Genomic DNA, 7,067 nt, shown 5'->3' with positions numbered 1-7,067 from the left:
TGTTATGGATGTCCAGTGTAAAAATAGCCATTTTATAAGGAAAATGCAGTTTGATGAACAAGAGGTAATGGAACAAATTAATCAAAGGAACAGGGTCTGTATTAACAATTACCGCAGGTGATGTCATGCTGCTGTGGGCTGAGGTGAAGCTTTTCAACCAAAGTGTATCTAAAGATTTTCAGTTAGCGAGATAAACTTAATAAACCAAGAAACACTGAATCTGAAATGCCTTGTAAACTTTTAACTCAGAGTGCATAGGGATTGTTTGCATATGTGATGCACTTAATGTAGCCCCTCATCTCCTCTGGAGCTGGCAGTTGCAGGGAAGTCCTCAAGTCACTTACTGAAATGGTAGCCGAGATGGTGGCCCAGAATGGACAGTGGCCCTGAGTGGCATTGTCTTCATTTAAAAGTCCACTTTTGTAATTGAGATATTCCCTTCTCACCACTATTCTTCTTCCTGTATTTGCTATAATAAATGTAGCTGTCAGACATTAGGAGATCTGTAGATCCCAATCTGTAGATCCCATGCTGACTGTAAGACAGGAGGGAGATGCTTCTCTGTATCCCATAGGGATGTTTGTGTATCCTCTCCTTAACAAAATCTGAAGTGCAGGGTGTTCCACAACTTCCCATACTGGTGTTTTAATTGTTTAAACATCGCTTTTGTTACTTTACCAAATCTTGAATTAAGTCTATTCCTGTTATACTTTCAGTGGGCATGAACATTTGATTGATGACCTTTACTGTAACAAAATGGACTATTGGTATTTGGCCCTTCTCAGCCATCACATGAGCACTCTCCTTTTTCTTCTTTGCATGAAGCAAATCCAGTATTTCACTTTGTTCTTGGGGGTAGATTTCCTCACAGCATCTTTGTTGCTTTTTGTGCTCTTTGCAGTTGGTTTGGATCTGGTTTTATTTTCTTATGTGGCATCTGAAAATGGATATGATATTCCAGCTGAGGCTTCACCCACACTGAGCTGAGCAAGATAATTGGCATGGGTGTATGTAAAGTAGCCTTAGTAAATATGTCTGTGTAATAGGCACAGTTGCTAGAGGTGAACTGAAGCAAAGTTAAAGCTGAAAAGCATTTGAAGAAAGAAGAAAAGAGCAACAGAAAAGTTACAGGATTCTGGTTTTGTCCAAAACATCGATGACATGAAAATACTATTTATGGATGCAAGGTGTCCTCTTGGTCTTTCATGCAGCTATCAGAGCATTGACGAGAGAGAAAAGAAAGGAGAAAACGAAAAAGAAAGAAAAAGAAGGAAGGAAAAAGTCCCCAAATAGAAGATGCTGAATTTTCAGCTCCATGCCCCTGTCTGTTGTCGCTTATAGAAACATGAGGAGGTAGCAGATACAAGGCAGGAGTGTTTGACAGCATGGAAGGCCGTGTGTTTGGAATCACCAAAAAACCATCTCCAGTGGTCATACAGTTAAGACTAGGAGATCCCAAGAAGGGCAGCCTTGGGTGGTTTGCTAAAGAGTATTGCTGGATCAGGTATGTGTTGTCTAGAGAAATTAAGAGACTGGAGATGGAAAGAGATAGGTGATACATATTCCTATTGATATTATTTATGATGGAAACAAAAAGCCCTTAGTGAAAACTAGAAATACCTCCTGGGGTAGCGCAGTACTTTGGCTTTTTGGAAAGCTTTACCCTTCGAGAAGCTTGTTCTTTCATCAGTTCCCTGCAGAACCAGAGGAGCATCTCACTGCTGAGGTTCACTACAAGGATCGCTGTTTAGTTCTCCCTCCAAGCATTCTGTGATGGGAGGATTTGCTAAGCTTGTGTGTACTCCAGGGCCAGGTCAGGCTGTGTGTTATTCACTCTCATTAGTTCATTCTCTTTATGTTCTTGTGACCCAGATGAATTTAAGAGGGATCTGAGCAGTGTGTTCAGTTTTCTTGTGTTTGTTTCTCATACTTTTGCCTATCTGAATCCAGTTCTTTGCACCATGATGCAGTCTCTAATTAGAATTGAAACCATACAAACTGCCTCCTCAAACTCTTGTCTCATTCCATGAATGGTTTGTTTTCAGATTCTGCTTTTATCCTTGTTATTTGATGTTTGCTTACATATTTTATTGCATATAATTCAAGTGCTGTAGTAAATACAGAATTACTAATGGTAATAGATTTTCATTATGCTTTTCATTATAGCATTTGAATACTTTTTAACCACCATAAATGTATCTTCACAACATTGCAAAGAGATTTTCCTCTCGTTTCACTGATGCAAAGCTGTCAAAGTTCTCCACTGCATCTGTCTGTTCCACCGTGACAATAAACAGATTCCCAACTTGCCACAGTAAACTTCATTCATCATGCATGAAGTTACAGGTGAGATTTTGGAGGCAGCTGCTGGTGCTGGTTATCCCCCAAACACTGGGCTTGAGGAGCCTCCACTGTCTGCCTCACATCAGACTTTCAATCATACCTCTTTTTGGCCACAAGGACATGAGGCTCCAGCATAAAACCAGCCCCTTTCACCCTGGTAGCCCCACCAGAAGGATCTTTTAAAATCTAATTTTTCTCATAATAAGACATTCTGTTCTCTCATCTTCCATGTCCTCAGGACTTTCTTTGGTGCTAACATAACCCTTTAAATACCTGTGTTCAAGACATAACCTGTGTGTACAAAGTAGCACTGTCCTATGTCAGCCTTTCTTTTGTTGGAGTGGTATGGTTTAAGCATGCAGTTACTGAAATAAAACTTTAGTCTTTCCTCATGATAGATTCTTTGCTTTTAAAACCATTTTAGGAAGCCTATTCTATACCTATTCTAGTTTTCATTCTTGAATATAAACTGTACCCAAGATTCTGCAAGAGAGCTGCTGCCAGAACATCTGGATGTGCCTCACCTGGTCTTTAGATCACATTTGTCATCTTCATTTTTGCCATGTTCAGTCATTTCCATGACTAAATCATGCTTCTGAGCTTCATCCTTCTCTGTTAACTCTGATGAGTTCCCAGTTTACAAGAATTTTGGCTGTTAGTCCCTGTGTGAACAGCCTTGTGATTTGCATTAATCTTATTACTGCATTCCTCAGGATCCCTGTGCTGTTCCAGAACCTCATCCAATTCTTCATTTAGGATATTCCAGTCTTCTGTACTGATGCTTCTTGATGTTGTCAGTTATGAGCTATATGAACTTCTTTCAATTCCTTGTACTTATGTCACTTAGAAGCACTAAACAGCATCAGTTCTGAGACTGATGCTGGAGGAACTTGAAAGCTCTCACTTTCCAGCCCAAAGTACCCATTCCAACCCAGCTCAGCATGGGGGAGTTCAGCCATTCTTTTACCCACAAAACCTTTCTTGGGCTAATCTTCGTATTTTCCAGTTTAACTTTTATTTTCCCATGTGGCACCAGATCAGATGCTTTGCTGAATTTTAGATGGGTGAGATCAACTGTGTTTTCCTTTACCAAGAAAACTCGGCTTCCTTATCAAAGCAAGACATCAGATTTGTCTGGCATGATTGATTTTGTTAAACCTATGTTGAATTTTATCTCTTTATTTTCCTCCACATCTTTTCCCCTTCCAGGGAAAAAATAACTCCAGTTTTACATCTCACTGAGGTCAGGCTTGTTAGTCTCTGGTTGTCTGGACATCACTTTCCAAATCTCTGGCTTGCTTTTGGAGGATTTTTTCCTTTCTCCCCATGACAGGATGTCAATTTTAGATTATTTTGTATCCCTGGAGGTAGTAGGAGAAAAAAATCACTCATTTGTATCACAACTTAAGTGCTGTTTGGTTTGGCTTTTGTTTGTTGGTGGGGTTTTGTGTTTTTAAAGAGAGATGCTATATCATAGCTATAGATACAGGAAAAAGTAATGAATTTTCAAGTATTACAAAGTCCTTTCCAAAAAAATTAGTAATGAAAAGCTTCTTAAGCAATGACAGGACAAGGGGTGATGGGTTTAAACTAAACCAGGGGAAGTTCAGGTTAGATACAAGGCAGAAGCTCTTTCCTGTGAGGGTGCTGAGGTGCTGGCACAGGGTGCCCAGAGAAGCTGTGGCTGCCCCATCCCTGGCAGTGTTCACGGCCAGGTTGGTCACAACCTGCTCTAGTGGAAGGTGTCCCTGCCTGTGGCAGGGGTTGGACCTGGATGAGCTTTAAGGTCCCTTCTAACACTATGATTCTATGAATCTTTCTGAGCATGCTGGGCTCTGGTACTTGATTATGAAGACAGGAATGTGAGCACATCAGTGTTAGTGGGGATTTTGTTGTTTTAGGTGGGTTTGTTTTTTGTTTGGTTGTTTGCTTGTTTTTTTGCCAGATATAATCAATATTTTTAGAAATATTTGAAAACTATCTCTCTTTTATAATTCCTCAGCATGTCTGGAGCTCAGGATTCTGGTTTTCAGAGGAAGTGAACAATTCTGACCAATGCCTTTGTTTTGCTGAAGGCACACATGATACTATCAGCCTTTATAAAGAAGTAATATTGCATAGGTTTGATTGTTACAATTATTGTGTTAAATATTTGACCAGTTCTTAGTGCCTACCTTTGTACATCTGAAATGAAGGGACATTGCCAAGTGTTCTTCCCATAGCACGAATAGTTCGTAGTTTGTATGTTCTTTCTCTGCATTGTGTGTGTGCCTATATAACATCAACAAAATCTCTGAAGATCCAGTTTTGTGAGGGATTTTAAAGCCCATCAGAAGACCTGAGTCCCAGGAAACTTCAGCTATTGCAGAATTTCACCTTCAGTACTAGAATGAATTTGCCAAATGGGGGTATTTTACATAGAAGCATGGATTCAGCTGACTTCCCTAGAGACTGATCCTGGTTTGAGCTGAGCTCCCCATACTGATGAACTGGCATCTTTTACAAACCCAAACCTCTTTATCCCCTTTCAGAAGTAGATTTTTTTTCCCTTTGTTTTCTCCAATGTGCACATCCTCCTTTTCTTGAGCTAGAAGCTGGGATGAGTATCCTGGGTGGATCCTGCAAAGTGCTGAGCACACGATTAAGTTTAAGGGAGTATATGCTTAGAATCACCGGTACTGCTGATGTTTAAAATTACCCGTAGACTTAAGTACTCTGGTGGCCTGAAGCCAGTGGCTTTTGCATCTCCCAGGACTGAGCCCTGAGGAGACTCCAGTGAGCGGCTGCAGCTGAACTTCCCTTTCCCATTTTAAACAGAAGGTTTAAAGCCCAAATTCCAACAGCTGTTTAATTAAAACTACTTATTTTAGCTGTGAGGAATGCAATAGGCACACTCCACATGCCCGGCTTCACTCCTCTCCAGCTCTCAGTGCAGGGCTTGCAGTTTTCAGTGGTGCTCCGTTCCTCCTGTATCCTCTTCCATCTTTTCCATCTGCTTCATTCTGTTTGGAAAATGGCAATGTAGAATGTGTTTGGTGTAACCTTAATCCTGACCAGCATCTGGGCTCCGTTTAAAAAAAAAGCAGCATTTACTGCAGGCAAGGTTTCTGTATATGTTTCCCTGCTTTAGTAAAACAAAGTTGGGGTGGAGGAGGGAGAACAACCAGAAATAACCATAGCAAAAATAAGCTTTATTTTAATGGACCTCTTCATTAATGGGGAGGTTTTAATGTGTTTTCTTGCCTCCATGGATGAGGTGGGGTGTTTGCTGTTCCCTCACCTCTGCTGTCTGTGTGTCTTTAAGTCCTCTTTTAACAGCCACGCTGTTAATTGCTCGCAAAGATGCAAAAGTTAAAGCCACCATAAGCGTGTGAAGAACTGAAATCCCCGTGTGACGCCTTCTGCCGTCTCCCCGTTGAACTTCCACAGCCCTGGCCGCTGTGTCAAACCCTGCTCCAGACCAATGGGAGGAGGCAGCCCTGGTGCCCTGGCCGGGAGTGCAGCCCCCAGCCCCCCCATCACCCCAGGGCAGCCCGCGAGGGGGTGGCCGGGTCCCGGTGCCACAGAGCTCGCTCCGGGGGGGGGGGGGATCCTCCAGCCCGGCCCGGGGGTTTTGGGGGGCACTGGGGAGCTGCGGGGCCGTGGCGCTCGATGGCTGTGGGGCGGCATTGTCAGTAGCCACGCGTTCCAGCAGCCGCTGCTGAGCCCATCACCGCGGCGTCGCTCCTCCTCCAAACAATGCTTTGCGGCCCACTGCGCTTCGCAAGCGGGGGTGTCCTCGTTCCCCGTGTATGTCCCGTCCCCCCCCCCCCCCACCCCGTTCCCATTTATTTCTTTCTTTTCTTGTTTAATTTCCCCCCGAAGCCGGCGGGACCGCGCTGCATCTGCCCTGCGCCTCGCTCCGCGCTGGTGAACTTCACTCCCCGAGCAGCCACAGAGGTCGCTTCTGAGCACCACGAAAAGGGCTTTTTTTTTTTTTTTTAATCTATTAATTTTAATGTATTTATTTCTTCCTGTCCCCCGTTAAGGCGCTCTCAGTCCCTCGGGCTGGAGTGGGAAAAGCACGTTTAAATCCCAAACTCTGCTTTCCCACGTGGCACCTCGCTGGAGCCGCTGTCAGGGTCGCACCGACCAGAAGGTGATTAACATTTTTAATCAAGTGCTATTTCCAGGCCAGGCCACTAAAGCCCAAACTTGTGTGAAAAGCTCACTCTTGGCAGCAGCAGGCTCTGGCTTTTTGAACCCACCACCAAGTGTACAAATAATGAGGGGATTAAAGTTCTGCTCCACCTTTACGTGGGTGACTTTAAGTGATGGATGTTTGTCAGCGAGTTGAGGGTTTATTCTGACAAGTTTATAGTGTTTGGCATTCTGGGTCTGTATGTGTGGGTTTGGAGTGCAGAATTAGTGCGTAGCAGGAGACAAACCCAGTTGTTTTTGTGACTATGGATATGTTGGGTATGTATTCAAGCATTACATCGGGGGGGGGGGGGCTGTTTTAAGTTGGCTTTTCACCCCATTCAGACATCATGGTGGTGTTTCGACACTCACTGGGGAGAAAGGGAAACAGAAGGGAGGACCCAGAGTCACGCCTCATCTTCAGACCTTGCTCTAATTATAAGGGAAGGTGCCCCCTATCCTTCATTATTTAGTTGAATCAGGCCTAGTGCACGCCTCATCTTTGAGGCCTTATTCCTGGTGTCTCTAGGAGGCAGCCTTCATCG

General features: G+C 43.6%; 1 long non-coding RNA gene across 1 annotated transcript; it reads left to right on the top strand.

Moving 5' to 3' along the window:
* Positions 1–525: 525 nt before the first annotated feature.
* LOC134159973 (uncharacterized) lies at positions 526–2,309 on the top strand. Its single transcript, XR_009963379.1, has 2 exons — positions 526–1,504; positions 1,691–2,309. It is a non-coding gene; the product is annotated as an uncharacterized LOC134159973 (long non-coding RNA).
* Positions 2,310–7,067: the final 4,758 nt, after the last annotated feature.

The sequence above is a fragment of the Pezoporus occidentalis genome, unplaced genomic scaffold (assembly GCF_034315485.1).
Source record: "Pezoporus occidentalis ecotype Australia unplaced genomic scaffold, CSIRO_AGI_Poc_V1 ctg153, whole genome shotgun sequence".
Lineage (NCBI taxonomy): Eukaryota > Metazoa > Chordata > Aves > Psittaciformes > Psittacidae > Pezoporus > Pezoporus occidentalis.
The sequence above is the reverse complement of the archived record's forward strand: the minus strand, read 5'-3'. Positions and strand labels throughout refer to the sequence as shown.